The sequence below is a fragment of the Saccopteryx bilineata genome, chromosome 3 (assembly GCF_036850765.1).
Source record: "Saccopteryx bilineata isolate mSacBil1 chromosome 3, mSacBil1_pri_phased_curated, whole genome shotgun sequence".
Taxonomy (NCBI): Eukaryota; Metazoa; Chordata; class Mammalia; order Chiroptera; family Emballonuridae; genus Saccopteryx; species Saccopteryx bilineata.
Window position 1 is genome coordinate 76,347,923 of NC_089492.1, and position 16,749 is coordinate 76,364,671.

Here is a 16,749-nt window from a genome sequence, read left to right on the forward strand (position 1 = left end):
ATTTAAATCCATAAATGAGCATATGCAGAAGAAAATTAAATGACAGAAAAGCAAGTTTAGCCTTTAGTGATTGCTAGGTGCCAGAAAACCTCAATTGATAGGAACAAATTAACTGCATTGGTTGGGATTAAAAAATTTTTTCTTTTATTTATTGGTTTGAGACAGAGAGGAAGCCAGAGAGGGAGACAGAAACGTCAATCTGTTACTGCATGTGCCCTGACCAGGGGTCCAACCCACAATCTTTGCGTATCCAGACGAGGCTCTAACCAACGGAGCTATCCAGCCAGGGCAGAATTTGTTGGAATTTTTGAAGAGAGAAGATTTACACTGCTAATACTATAAAAAATATTAAAAAAATTAAAAACCTCAGGAAAGAAGAAAATTTTTACCAAGGCTCTCTTAAAAATCAATGAAAGAATGAAAAGGCAATTTCTAGGGTATGCCATAGCATAAAGCAGACTTCACACAACCTTTTAAACCTTCTACATCTCTCCCAGTGGCCACCAACCCTTAGAGAAATGGTGTTCCTCAAAACTATTTAAAATGATCTTTAAGCCCTGGCCAGGAAGCTTGGTTAGTTAGAGTGTTATCTCATATGCTAAAGTTTTGAGTCATGGCACATACAGGAATCAAGCAATGCGTGCATAAATAAATGAAACAACAAATAAATGTTTCTCTCTCGCTCTTCCTCTCTCAATAAAAATCAATAAAAAAATTTTTTTAATAAAATGATCTTTAATCTTGTACTGTAGCCTGAATATCTATGTACCATATTTCCCCATATATAAGACGCAGTTTTTTTCAAAAAATTTGGGGTCTAAAAACTGGATGCGTCTTATACAGTGGTTATACATTTTTTTTTACTTGCATTTCCTGCTTTTTCGTGCCTGTTTTTGCTTTCATTGTTGAAGACAGTGATTCATCATCAGACACAGATGAGGACTAGCTAATGGATGGGAGTTTTGACAGTGATGAGTTGTATGAATTTTATGATGAATAAAACTTGAGTTCAATAACTTTACATAATACGTTTTTTTCAAATTTCAGGCCCCCAAATTAAGGTGTGTCTTATACATGAGATCATCTTATACATGGGGAAATATAGTATGTTTTATTTAATAATGTCACATTAATATTTTAAATGTATGTTGGTATTTGGGATTAATGAAAAAAAAATCCATGCCTGACCAGGTGATGGCACAGTGGATAGAGCATCGATGTGAGACATTGAGGACCCAGGTTTGAAACCCACAGGTCTCTGGCTTGAGGGTGGACTTACCAGCTTTAGCAGAGGGTCGCCAGCTTGAGCGTGAGATCATAGACATGACCCCATGGTTGCTGGCATGAAGCCAGAGGTCACTGGCTTGAGCAAAGGGTCACTGGTTTGGCTGGAGGCCCCCACCCCCACCCTGGGGTCAAGGTATATATGAGAAAGCAGTCAATGAACAACTAAAGTGACACAATTATGAGTTGATGCTGCTCATCTCTCTCCCTTCCTCTCTCTAAAAAACCCCCACATAAATCCATTTAAACCAATACTTAACACACAGAATGATGCCATTATACATTTTTTTGATCCACATATTTATACATTATTCATTCAACAAGTATGTAGTGAGGGCCTAGCTCATGCCCGGCCTTGTGCAGACACTGGGAATTCAGGGAACAAGTTCCCTTGAAGTGGTCACAGTTTAGTAGGAAGGACCCAACAAACAAACATATAAGGGCAAGTGGGGAGAGCCCTAGAGAAGAAAAAACTGGGAGCTAGGTTAGAAAACAATAGCAGACGGGCAAACAGATATTCAAACAAGGCTTTTCCAGAAAACTGATTGTGATGCTTCTAAGGTCTAAGGTCTAAGTAGCAGCCAGCATGACAAGAGGTGAGGGAACAGCATTCTAGATGGAGGATCAGCATATGTGAAGACCCAGTCAGGAAAGAAGCTCAGGCATTTGACAACCTAATGGGAAGCCACTGTGAACGCAAGAGACTGGGCAAGGTGTGAGGTGTCCAGTAGAGAAGTAGGCAAGCCCAGAGCGTTCAGCATGCAACATTAGGAATATGGGATTTCCTTCTCATTATAGTAGGAAGAATATGGCAAGGGGTAGGCGACCGTCTATCTGAACCACTTAATTCAGTGCTGACTTGTGCTGCATGCAAATAAGCAGTTTCTCAGATACTCAGTAATATTTATGAAAATACTTACCTTTCAGAAGTCAGAAAGGACACTGCTTACTGACTCTTCCCCCCAAACATTAAGTTGGTTCTATTATCTCTAGCTTAGGCCCTGGCCGGTTGGCTCAGCGGTAGAGCGTCGGCCTGGCGTGCGGGGGACCCGGGTTTGATTCCTGGCCAGGGTACATAGGAGAAGCACCCATTTGCTTCTCCACGCCCCCCCTCCTTCCTCTCTGTCTATCTCTTCCCCTCCCGCAGCCGAGGCTCCATTGGAGCGGAGATGGCCCTGGCACTGGGGATGGCTCCTTGGCCTCTGCCCCAGGCGCTAGAGTGGCTCTGGTCGCAGCAGAGCGATGCCTCAGAGGGGCAGAGCATCGCCCCTTGGTGGGCAGAGCGTCGCCCCTGTTGGGCATGCTGTGTGAATCCCGGTCGGGCGCATGCGGGAGTCTGTCTGACTGTCTCTCCCCATTTCCAGCTTCAGAAAAATGCAAAAAAAAAAAAAAAAAAAAAAGAATAATATCTCTAGCTTACTGTGTATTGATAAGAACTTGCACCTTTGTGGCTCCCTTCTCAACCAACCTTAACAAAATGTCCACAGAGAAAAGCAAAGCCTATTGAAATTAGATCCCAAGGGCACTTTTTTTTTCTCTTTAACTTTGGGAATACTAGGTCTGTTAGTCAAATAAGTTTGTAAATATGATGTATATGTTTGTTTGCTTATAGTTTGCATTGGGTGTGGGAGACAGAATGTAAGCTGGCTAGGTCCTCATAGCCTTTTTAATGCTAAGATCTTCTCAAAACTAAGCTTTTCCCCACACCCATGACTTTTGCATGATGTGTGGTGGTACACTCTTATGAGGAATCCCATTTATGCCTCAGATGAGTGGTTTTGTATGAGAGACTTCCTTATTTGTATACTGGCTTAAAGGCTTTAATTTCTACACTATAAAATGAGGCAGACCGGGGGGCACGCTCGCTCAGATCCTGCCATCAGCATTGCAGAGGAGAGGCAGCTAGGATGGTGGAGTGCTGAAGGAGAAGCCAATTTGTGCAGAGTTTGTGCAGAGAGAAGGAGATGGAGAACAGAAGTGAATAAGGCTGGTGAGGCCTTTGATTCTAGGAATACTCGGATGAGTCAGTGGCTTTGGGAGCCCTGAATCGAAAAGGGAAGTGTTTTCCCACTGTGTGTATTTCTCACCCATCGGGTGTGAGCTAGAATTAAAGGTAATGGCCCACCAGTTCTTGGCTCCATTGTTTCATTACCATCTGTCCAAATCAAATGTGAACCTGCACGGGCCAGGTGGCTGTGATGGTAGCCACACCTACTGACTTTACAGGGTCCAAATGGCAACATTTTGTCTAGTTAGCTATTGTCTTGGCTTTGAAATTTCTGACAGGGTCTGATCCAAGACAGAGCCCGAGGGAGTGGACACATGGAAGCCAGGGACAGGCGTTGCTGTCTGTGTAGTTGGGTTCCATGAGGTCATTGGGCTACTCTGCTTGCTTGAAGTTTATTCTCACTGTTTGTCTCACATCAGCTGAATTTTTGCGCCTGGAGTTATTCTCTCAAGCAAGGGGGAGGCCATGCTTCTATATATCCTCCTGTGCTTGAAGGCCAGTCTCAGACTTGAAATTAGGATGTAGCAACCACACACACCTTAATGAATTAGCTACAGAGTATTCTCTGATTTAAGCACCTTCACCATTGGTGAAGCACAGACCCTGTAACCAGAGGCCCCTGCCCTTGGTGGTCCTCTGAGGAGGGACGGAGAAGTTGGCTGTCAGTGAGTTCCTTGGGGGAGCTGAAGCTTGGGTGATGTAAGCACTTTCTTCATCAAGTTAAGATCAGGAGGAGAGAAAAATCTGCTGAGTTTGTGTTTTTTATGGCAATAATCCAATTCTGCTTTCCATAAACTGTCTGTCCTGGAGTACTCATAGGGGACAAAGGAATGACTTCCCTGGAGAAGCCATAGAACGGGAGGAGGGGGGTTTGTAAGAGACAGGGTAGTAGGTTAGTTACAGCTGTGTACTCACATATGCAAAAGGATATAAAAATGGGAATTGGAGACTTGGGGATGTGGAGTTTCCACAAAGTCAGGCTGGCATTCATGAAAGCAAATGGATTTTCTTGAATTACTATGCAAAACAGGTTCCTGGAAGGTCAAGGCCAGGACCCTTTGAAGTACAGGCCCTCAGTGAGCTCACACACTCCAGCGGGATTTCACACACAGAAGTGGCCCACAGTTTGTGGAGGGCTACAAGAAGGGAAGCAGAGACTAACTACTATCATAGCTGGCATACAGGAAGGGTCTGGGGGGTGGTGTGGGATAGGTTTCCAGGCACAAGTCCTTTCTTAAGTGAGAGCTAAACAATGAAGACTGGTTTCCAGGCACAGGAGCTGGGGCGGGTGGGCTAGAATGGAGGGCAAGGAGGAGAAAGGGTTTATGCAAAATGTAGTGAAATGGGAGGTACATTCAGGAGCTGAAGATAACCCAGCCCAGGGGTTAGGGATGTGTATCCAACTACTCAGAGCCTTCCTGGACACACTCAAGATTGACCTGAGGACAATGGGGACCCAATAATAATTTTTTATTTTTTTAATTTTTTAAACAATTTTTCTGAAGTGAGAAGCAGGGAGGCGGAGAGACAGACTCCCACACGCGCCCGACCAGGATCCACCTGGCATGCCCATCAAGAGGTGATGCTCTGCCCATCTGAGGCATTGTTCCATTGCCGCAGGAGCCATTCTGGCACCTGAGGTGGAGGCCATGCAGCCATCCTTAGTGCCTGGGCCAACTCTGCTCCAATGGAACCTTGGCTGTGGAGGGGAAGAGAAAGATAGAGAGAAAGGAGAGAGGGGAGGGAGGAAAAGCAGATGGGCATTTCTCCTGTGTGCCCTGGCTAGGAATTGAACTGGGACATTCACATGCCGGGCCAACGCTCTACCACTGAGCCAACCACCAATAACAATTTTTTTTTTTTTTTTTTATAGAGACAGAGAGAAAGTCAGAGAGAGGAATAGATAGGAACAGACAGACAGGAATGGAGAGAGATGAGAAGCATCAATCATTAGTTTTTTGTTGTGGCACTTTAGTTGTTCATTGATTGCTTTCTTATATGTGCCTTCACCTTGGAGCTACAGCAGAATGAAGAACCCCTTGCTCAAGCCAGCAACCTTGGGTCCAAGCTGATGAGCTCTCTTTTTTTTTTTTTTTTTGCTCAAACCAAATGAGGCTGCATTCAAGCTGGCGACCTCGGGGTCTCGAACCTGGGTCCTCCGCATCCCAGTTCGACACTCTATCCACTGCACCACTGCCTGGTCAGGACACCAATAACAATTTTAAGAAGGAGAATGATTAGTCCAGAGAGATTTCTAATCAGTGTGAAGAATGCCTTGGGAGAGTCCCAGGGTAAGACTAAAGCCCACAGAAAGCTGATGCAGTAACACCAGGGATTGATAATCACGACCAAATGAAGAGAGCGAAGGTGGCATGGGTGGAAGCGAATGGAATTCGGAAATGAAAATAATGAGGCGTTATCATTGGCTGTAAGAACGCCCACGTCTCCTAGTTTTCTAGTCTAAATAGCTGGTGGATGTTGTATCTGTTCTCTAAGACAGAGCCCAGGTTCAGCTGGGTCAGTGTCCTTCGCACTCACCTTTGCTCTCTCTCCTCCACTGCACATCCTGCTGTGTTGAGAAAGGGGGGGACAAGGACAACTGGGCAGCCAAAACGCAGCTAGGAATCGGGTACCACAGCCACTATGTTACAAGACAGCCTTGTTTTGTGCCTATAGTCCTGATAACCTCCTTTGGTCTAGCATTTCTCCAGAGAAGAGTGTCCTGGCCTAGATCATAAATTATAGTCACCTCACTTATGACTGATGACCCTGAGGAGGAAAAATACGTTCTTTTCTGGAACACAAAGTTCACGGGGTTGCAGTCATAAGCCAAGGCGTAAAAGGGATGAAATAACCTAGTAATAAATAATTCATTACTCATTTATTTGAGTGAAATTACTGTGGAAGAAATTCTAAATTATACCTATCCTGATTTTAAAAAGTTCAAGTACTTGTTGAACTTTGAAAAATCAGGTTGCCCCCAACCTGTCACTTTAGTTTTTAAATTGTGAGTGTAAATGATTCTAGATATTTGATAGGGTCTGCTAGACCATGGAGCTGACCACAGGATTATAAAAGTTCAACAGCATATACAGTGTGTCCGTAAAGTCATGGTGCACTTTTGACCAGTCACAGGAAAGCAACAAAAGACAATAGAAATTTGAAATCTGCACCAAATAAAAGGAAAACTCTCCCAGTTTCATACCTATTCAGTGCAGTTCAATGTGGGCTCACGTACAGATTTTTTAGGGCTCCTTAAGTAGCTATCTCATATAGCCTCTACAGACTCGTCACTGACTGATGGCCTACCAGAACGGGGTTTCTCCACCAAACTGCCGGTTTCCTTCAACTGCTTATCCCACCGAGTAATGTTATTCCTATGTGGTGGCGCTTCATTATAAACGCGCCGATATTCACATTGCACTTTGGTCACGGATTCGAATTTAGTGAGCCACAGAACACACTGAACTTTCCTCTATACCATCCACATCTCAACTGGCATGGCCGTGGGCTGCTCCGCTGTATACACGGTGTTACGTCATCATCTGCGCATGCGCACATGCTGCCACATCATCCTACAGAAACTGGGAGGGTTTTCCTTTTATTTGGTGCAGATTTCACATTTCTGTCTTCTCTTGTTGCTTTCCTGCGACCGGTCAAAAGTGCACCATGACTTTACGGACACACTGTATTTTTCACATAGATGTGCTTTTTATAGATGAGATAAATCTTAGGATATATTTGAGGAAGGCTCTTTATATCCTAAAGCGAATAGTAGATTTTAGGGTTATGGAAAGAAGATGTCCAGGATGTCTAAATAAGGTGAAACTATTCTATAGCTCTGTCTTAAAATTTTTTTAATCTATTTAAATATATGGGTTTTTTTAATCTACATACTTCAATTATGTGTGTACAGCCTACCTCCTTCCCAAAAGTATATGAAGTTACTGCTCCAAAGAACGCAGCCCTTATTCAAAACCAGTTTTCTATACAAGTTGATAAGTTTCTATCTGCAAACTCTTTTGGAAAAGATAACTTAAACAGGCTGCCTGGTTATTTCACTTTCAAAATGGACTGAATTTCAAAAATGCACCTGAGGGCTGGCTATTTGGATTCTGGGTGACATGTTCCTTCCAGAAACCCCGTGATGGTTGTGTTCTCAGGCTGAGCGCACAAAAGCCCGGTCAGCCTCGGGTGTGTACTGCCTACTCAAATTTGGGGGCTTACAAGTATTACTGAAGAGAGCGGAATAAAGAAAACCTCACCCCCATCTTCTACATAAAAAGGAAAACTCTAGAAAATGTGAAATCTTAGTGCCACCTTTTTCTCTGTTTCTCTCTCCTGACGGCTTCTCCAGCATCCCACACTCCGCCAAATCCTCACTGCTTCCGTCCATTGGGCCTGTTCCAGCTCCTTGAAAATGTCTTATTTCCTAACGATGGGGTCTTTCTTTCCTAATAAAACTCCCATGCCCTCAGTGCAGTTAGCTTAACTTCCCATTAAAACATTCCAATTGAACACCCATCTGTGAACGACTAATGGATTCTGAATATTTGCAGAGCACATCTTTAAAAGGACCCAGAATATATATCATTTCAAATTTTTACATTTTCTTGGAGGAAGAACAGAATGCAACTTAACAACAAAATGGGGGTAAATTCAGGCTAGGGCAAGGTAGTTTTGGACCAAGGTATCCAAAGTTGGGCTCTTTAGATTCCTACTGTTGTTTATTGACAATGTCTGCCTTCTCTTGCCAATGAAAGTGACAATTAATATTAGTAGATCACTTCATGAAATACTGTGATTTGAACCTGCGAGGTAGTGTTCCTGTTTAATAGGAAGGAACACTGAGGTTCAGAGAATCTAAGCGTCTTGCTCAGGATCTGCAGCTCAGACTGGAAGGAGCCCAGTTCCTGAGTTCCCCCAACCTCCATGCTGACAGTGAAGGTTTTGGCGAGGGGAAGGGCATGGAGAGTCAGGAATTTAGTTCAGGACTCAAAGCCATACTCAGAAAGCCATTTTTGTCAGAATGTAGATGTTTCACCTCCTGTAAGACATGGTTCCTCTACTAATAGCTGGTGTACATGTGAGAGCTGGTCAGAAGAGGTGGAGGAAGGGAGGCTGGCATCAGTGGGAAATGTGGCACATTCGAGAAATATGTGTACATACTTTGCAGGTGTGTATTTATGAAATAATGACTTGCCTTGCCTATTGGAGAACACAGATTGATATCTACCATAGTTGTGTTTCAATTTTCCATTACTGATGAGATAATGAGATTATATAGCCTATAAATGTCAGTGTTTGAGAGAACACTCAGAGATACATAACATAAACTTGACCAAATAGTCAAGAAATGGAGGGTGGAATGGGGGAAAGGAGGTATAATTCAAGAGGCCGTAATATTCAGAGTTGTATTTTGAATTAAAATGACCCTATCCAGATAGCTTGGTTGGCTGGAGCATGTTGGTCGAATAAGTTTGTAAATATGATATATGTGTTTGCTCGCTTATAGTTTGCATTGGGTATGGGGGACATTCTGTAAGCAGGCAGGGTTGTTATAGCCTAAGGCTTAGTTTTTCCCCACATCCTTGACTGTTGCATAATAGGGGGTGGTACACTCTCATGAGGAATCCCATTATGCCTCAGATAAGTGACTTTGCATCAGAGACTCCCTTATTTGTATATTGGATTAAAGGTTTTGATTTCTACACTATAAAATGGGGCAGAGGAGCCCATGCTGGAGGAGAGCAGAGAAAGGCCACATGGAGGAGAGGTGAAGCAGCCAAAATGGCGGGGTGCTGAAGGAGAAGCCAGTTTGTGCAGAATTTATGCAGAGAAGGAGATGGGGAATAAAGGTGAATAAGGTTGGTGAGGTAGAAATCTTTGATTCTAGGAAACTTGGATAAGTCATTGGCTTTAGGAGCCCTAAATGGAAAGGGAAGTGTTTTCCCACTGTTTGTATTTCTTGCCAGCCAGGTAAAAGTTAGGATTAAAGCTAATGGCCCACCAGTTCTTGGCTCCATTGTTTCATTACTGTCTGTCCAAATCAAATGTGAATGTGCATGGGCCAGGTGGCCGTGATGGTGGCGGTGGCTAGTGGCTTTACAGAGTATCGTTGCGTTATGGAAAGGTTGTGAGTTTGATCCCAGGCCAGGGCACATAAAGGAACAGATTGATGTTTCTGTCTCTCTCTTTCTCTTTCTAAAATCAATAAACTAAAATTAAAAAGAATTAAAGCCTGTCAAAATAAACATTTTTTAAAAGAGTGTATCTTTGTGTTGGTCAAATAAGTTTGTAAACATGATATATATGTTTGCTCGCTTGTGACTTATAATGGGTGTGGGGGACAGGCTATAAGCAGGCCAGGTTGTTGTAGCCTGAGGTTTGGTTTTGGGACTAAGCTTTTCCCCACACCCTTGACTGATTGTATGATCTGGGTGGTGCACTATCATGAGAAATCCAATTATGCCTTGGATAAGTGACTTTGTATCGGAGACTTCCTTGTTTGTATATTGGATTAAGGGATTTTGGTTTTCTACACTATAAAGTGGGACAGACCAGGAGCTCAGACACACAGTTCCTGCTATCACAATTGCAGGGGCTCCCCTGATCCCTTGCCCTTCATGGGAAGAGCTGGTTTTCTGCTTTTCCCTTGTCTTCTTTTGTGGTTTGCCTGTCTTGGTGAGACACCAATAAATAGGATGGTCCCCCATCCTCTGACTCCGCCATTTCTTTATCGTCTGCCCGAATCCAATGGGAACCTGCATGTGAATGGTCACGATGACGGCTCCTGGCCTTACACTTTGGAAAAGAAGAGAGTGCTTTGATGGCGAGCTTTAATCATGGAATGAAAATTCTTCTTGGTCCTGAATGGCATGCTTAGACCTGTTAGAAGATTTAGGCCACTTTCTTTGGGTTGGGGTGAAGGGTTACACAGGAAAACACAGACACTCAGACATCTTAGCCACAGCCTTGGGCACCGAGGGACCATGGAGGGGCTCGCACATGAGCCCCCAGAACCCTTGCTTTGATCTGCCTTGTACTAAAAGTGCTCCGAACAGGCATAGGGAAGAGCAGGATCAAACCATTAACTCTGTCTACGTTAAACAATTTAAAGAGACCCCTGGGCTTAACATTTATGAAAAGCTTTTCAATCAGGAACATACTTCGCAACAGTGTGATTAAGGAAGGTACTAGACAATTGCCTGCATTAAAAAAAAACAAAACAAAAAAAAAAACGAGTCATAGCCTGACCTGTGGTGACACAGTGGATAGAGAGCGTCAACCTGGAACGCTGAGGTCTCCAGTTTGAAACCCTGGGTTTGCACGGTCAAGGCACATACAACAGGCAAGCAATGAACAACTAAACTGAAGCAACTATGAGTTGATACTTCTTGCCTCCCCCCACATCCCCATAAAATCAATCAATAACATCTTTTTCTAAATGAGTCATAGTATCTTCTTCTGGGAAAGAAAGTGGTTTGGGGATGGAAGGGGAGGGTAAGGTGGAAAAGCTAAGAAGAGCTGTAAGGGTGGATGTTTTAATTGCTGATAATCTATGAAACCTAGATTGGAGAAAAGCTCAACAATGAGAATGTTAATCCATTTACTTTGTACAAAGGCCGGGACTAGCAGTAGGTGGATAGGCTAGACTTTGTCATTTGAGTGTGATTGGATCTATCTGAAATTCAGAACCTCCTCCAAGAATGCTAAGGTTAAATCAGAACATAAAAAGGGTTTCTTTGAGGTCGCCGGTTCAAAACCCTGGGCTTGCCTGGTCAAGGCACATATGGGAGTTGATGCTTCCAGCTCCTCCCTACCTTCTCTCTCTGTCTCTCTCTCCCTCTCTGTCTCTGTCTCTCCCTTTCTCTCTCTCCTCTCTAAAATGAATAAAAAATAAAAAAAATAAAAAAAGGGTTTCTTTTTTAGTTAAGTTTTGTTTTGGTGGGTAGGTCGCCTAGTTTGTATAGAAGTATATTTGGGTTCACTAAGGTATAGGAAAACTCACTAAGATTAAATTCCTAGAGTACATTTTATTAGTAAAAGAAAGATTCTAAAATCAAAGATATTTTATGCAATGGTTATTCTTAATTGTCTTTATTTGATTAATCTGTCGTTCTTTATTTAGATATAAAATACTCTGAGTCTCCGTAACCTGAAATGCCACTGCAAATTATGATTCTGTTCACTATTTCCCATCTACAGGCTCTGCTCTTGCTAGCATATAATGCTTACAGTTTCACAAAGGAGCCGCTTTTGTGGTTAAAAAGCCATTTATAGAGCAAGTTCATCTTTGCATGAAAATAAGATGAATTATGATTTGGATCAATTTATATTCAAATCTGAGACCTAGAGAGATTTATGTTCAGAGCTCTATGTTTTTTGTTCAATGAATATTTTTTTTCTGAGAGAAAGTGTATTTATAAAGTCACAGAAGCAGAAGAAGTGAGCGGTAGAAGAAATGGGCTCAGGAAACGGGGTACAGGGAGGCAAAGGAAAGGCTCTTGGATCTTGGGAGAAAGAGGGGCAAGGAAAACGCTGGGGGGGGGGGTCCGTACTCCATAGAGTCGCTCAGTGAGTATTTCTTGAACACATGAATTTGATAATGAGATTTTCAGAGCAGGGTGGAATTTGTAAAGGAGCTGATTTGGTTGGACAAGACAGGCAATGCATTGCAGATTTGAAAATCATGTGCAATGAAGCCCATTGGTGGCAAGAAATTCAATGCAGTGATGCTACTCTGTGTAACTCCAAGTACAAACAGCATTTGTAGCTCCCTGAGTTTGTTCGATTAGTTGTTTTATAGGTCTTCATAATGTCTACCCCTAAAAGACATCTTCAGTGTCTACTACTCGCTCTCCCTACACTGCCCCTGCTTCCCAGGGCTTCGACATTGCCGTCCTGGGTTACGATGGATGGCTTTTATTTTATTCCTTTATCCACACCCCAGGCAGAGCCATTTAAATCAGGTTATGTCACCCCCTGGTTTGAAAGCCTCTGCTATCTTCTCATCAGCCTTACTGTAATATCCCTAAGTCATATTATGGCCTACAAGGGTCTGTAGACCTGGCCCTGCCCTCGTCCAACACAGCCTCACGCCACTCTCCTCTCATTCATTTCACTCCTGGCAAGACACTTCTTTTAATTCCTCCAATATTACAAAGCCTTTCCCTTCCCACAGTTTCTGTACATGATGTTCTACTTACAAAACTTCCTTCTCAATTTTTTTTAAGCGAGAGACAAACAGGAAGAGAGAGAGATGAGAAGCATCAACTAATAGTTGTGTCACTTTAGTTGTTCATTGATTGCTTCTCATATGTGCCTTGACTGGGGGGCTCCAGCCAAGCCCATGACCTCTTGCTCAAGCCAGCTACCTTGGGCTCAAGCCAGCAACTTTGGGCTCTAGTCTGTGATCTTGAGCCCACCCTTAAGCCAGAAACCCTGCACTTAAGCTGGTAAACCTGTGCTCAAGCTGGTGACCTCAGGGCTTTGAATCTGGGACGTCAGTGTCCCAGGCTGACGCTCTATCCACTGCGCCATTACGGATCAGGCAAGCCCACATTCCACTTTTGCTTATGGACTATTTTAAAGAGACACTGAAGCAGAGAGTCTGGAATTATCACACCATGCATGGACTAACAACCTCCCTATCACAGTCATCAATTTAGGCTCACTCCCACTCACACCAATTACTCCCCATTGACACTGGATTATTTTGAAGCAAATCCCATACATAATTTCATTTCAGCCATGTATTTTTCAGTGTATATCTTGGAAAGAGAATTTTTTTAACATAATGGCAAAACGATTAACAATACTCTCATAATTTAATCAATAATCCAGTCAACTTTAAAATTTCTAGTTGTTTCATAACTTTTTTCCATCTCGGAGAGTCAGTAATTAAACATTTACCAGCACACCACTGCTTATAACACATCTCATTTTGACCAGTAGCATTTCAAGTGCTCAATAATCGTGTGTGGCCAGTGGATATTATATTACATAGCCCACCAGAGGTTTGCAAATGAGTGTAATCTATTCTATCATCCTGTCTTCATTTACTAGCTGGAATAATTCTATAGAGAAACATTTTCTTTATTAACTATTTAGTTACTCTAACATACAGTAAATTCAAGGAAGGGAAGATAAATTCTGGACTCTTTTCTTTTATTAACTATTGTTCAAAATAATGAGTTGGTTCTCTTAGCGAAAGTAGCTAATTGGGTTTTTTTGGTATCATGATGAACTCATAGATTCTAACACTTTTTTTTTTTTTTTACAGAGACAGAGTGAGAGTTAGAGAGAGGGATAGATAGGGACAGACAAACAGGAACAAAGAAAGATGAGAAGCATCAATCATCAGTTTTTTGTTGTGGCACTTTAGTTGTTCATTGATTGCTTTCTCATATGTGCCTTGACCAGGGGGCTACAGCAGACCGAGAAACCCCTTGCTCAAGCCAGCGACCTTGGGTCCAAGCTGCTGAGCTTTGCTCAAACCTCGTGAGCCCGCACTCAAGCGGCAACCTTGGGGTCTCAAACCTGGGTCCTCGCATCCCAGCCGAATGCTCTATCCACTGCGCCACCGCCTGGTCAGGTGATTCTAACACATTTGATTGCTTCAGTCTGTTGCATTTACTATTTTTATTGATGCTCAAATTGTCCCATTTTGGGGAAACGTCTTCAAGTTCAGGGCCTACACTTTAGACTACTACATTGCCACTAACACCATCCAGATTCCAGACTCTACATTTTATCATCTCAACCATTAGAAAGCAATTGACCTTACTTTCTAAATCTAAAGTTCAAGAAATCTGAGATTCACTGGCCTAGCTTGTTTCAAGTGCCCACCTGTGTGTGTGACAAGCAATGTCACGTAGGAACCTGGCAGCTCTGTTAGCAATCAAGGGAGAGGACATTTCATCAGAAGGATTGCTTGGTAGACAAAATAATAGATACCCATAATAACATATTTAAACTATTATGCAGAAAAATGTAAGGCACATCATCCTTCTTATGTCATTGATTGGTTGTTTTGTTTATTCCTTGATATATATCTTTCAAAAATGCATGCTATTGGCCCTGGCTGGATGTCTCAGTGCATAGAGCAGTGTCCCGGCATACCTATGTTATAAGTGTGACCCCCGGTCAGGGTGCATACAAGAAGCAACCAATGAGTGCACAACTAAATGAAACAACTAAGAACAAGTTGATGCTTCTCTTTCTTTCTCTCCCCCTACCTTTTTCTCCCTTCCTCTCTTTCAAGTCAATGGAAAACTTAAAAAAAAAAAAGGTATGGTATTCATGAAACTAATATTCTGACTGTGAAATTCTTAAATTCCTAAATATTTTTTATGTTATGAAATAGAATGAGTGCTAAAAACGTCGCTAACATTTAGAAAGTAGCACAGAAGGCATAACTGCACATAATATCCAAGAAAATAGCATCTTTTTTGTTTCATGTGAGTTCAAGAAAGGGACACTTTTTACTCAAATTGCCATGAAAAGTAAAGTTCACATTGAACAATCTCATTTTAAATTCATCCATGGTAAAAATAAAGTAGAGCAACAAAGAAGTCTAACCGAGGAGCCGGGGTCCCTCTGACTTCTCAGTCCCTCTCCCTGCATCTCTCAGGGCACTAGCATTCCTACTAATTAATTAAAGATGGGGTGAGTGGTATTTTAGTCATCCTTATGTGCTTGCCTAATTTTAGAATCTTGGTTATAAGTTTCTAATTGTGCTCTGTTGCACGCACTAATAATGATACACTGTCAGTTTTCTCAGTCAACATTGATAGAAGGATTACCAGAAGAAGGTAGGATGCTAGAGTGTTATGGATACAGAGGGTGATGTCTATGAGGTGGTGTCTCCTCAGAGAGTTCACAGCATGGTGCAGCAGAGAAGGCCATGCACAGGCCTGTTCATTCAGGGTGACAGGGCAAAGATAAGCATGGGTCCTGGGTATTATAAAGGCACAAAGGTGGGGGGAGGGGAGAAAAGACTTGCTAGGAAGAGATGGTAAGAGATGAGGTAGGTTTTATTACAGAAGAATCAGGAATTAAGCAAATGGTGAGGAATAGAATAGAGAGCAGGAGGGTGTCACTGGTTCCGACAGAGGTGAAACAGCAGGTTAGCTAGGGAGCAGAGTGAGAGATAAGCAGTGCGGGGAGGTGACAAGAGGTTAAAACAGTCAGTTAGGTGGGGGCCGAGCATAGGCTTCTCAAATTCCATGGTTAGGTTGAATTATCTTACAAGCAATGAGGAGTCACTAAACTTTCAAGACAAGGAGATAAAATGGTTCGGTGTGGCCAGTATGGATGGAGAGAGCCAGACAGGGACTAGGAGACCAGTTGAGGGAAGCTGCAGTTTTCAGGATAAGGGGTGATGAGAGCCGACTTGGGCAGTGATAGCAGAGGTGGACAGTAGGAGAAGAACTCAGGAACTGGTGAGGAGGTATAATTGGTAAGGGCTGGTGATTGACAGAATGTGGGGCATGGAGAAAATGGAAAAGGTATAAAGATGGTTGTGAAGCATAGCATCAACGCCAAGTGCAAGAGGGAATACAAAGGAAGTGATGACTTCCATAACTTCAGACTTGGTGCATCTGAAGGGTACCTGGATACGGAGCATACACATAGCAGACAACCAGCTGTTTCTGCAGAGGGTTCCCGGGTGTAGCTGTTGCCTTGGTGTCATTCCCAAGCGATAGCTAAAATCATGTCAATGGTCCAATAACGCAGAAAGAACGTCATGCGAGAATTTTCTCACTCAACTCACTGAAGTTATAGGGAAGAATGCCTATCTCCATCACCAACTGGGAGCTTTAGACACAGGGCCTCCTGTGAGTGGGTCAATCTACTGGATTTGTCACTCATTTAGTTATGATTGAGGTTGTTCTCCATGGAGGCTCGCGCTAAGTGAAGAAGCACAGAACAACAAAAGGGAACAGCAGTGTACCTTAAATGGAAACACAGACAGTACTCCAAGACTATTTCTAATGTACCAGGGGCTCCACAATACCCCGACATGCGCATTCTTATTTGTTTTACCCCTTGGTTCAGCTTTCATACCGCACCTTACCTCTCTAAGAAAGATGTCATTAATTTTTTAGTGATCCAGTTGTTTGACTATTAATATATCATTTGACAGTATGCCGTCAGGATAACAATTAGCAAGCAATAGCACCATAAGACAGATTTCTTGCAGGAACTTTTGAAATGACAGCTGAATTCTTCAATTAATTTTCTTAAAGTCTCTATTATTTTTGCTGACATTTAAGCTAAGTCAAAACTGTGTTCTGAGCAGCTTCAAGGAAAGAACTGTGAACGGTTGTAATGACATTTCAGAACTGTGTGTGGTAACCATGCAGATTAGCACTCACACTATTTCCAAGAGCTACTAAAAATAGATCGTGTGCAATTGTGCAAAATAAGTGGGTAGATTTTTTTTTTTTTAA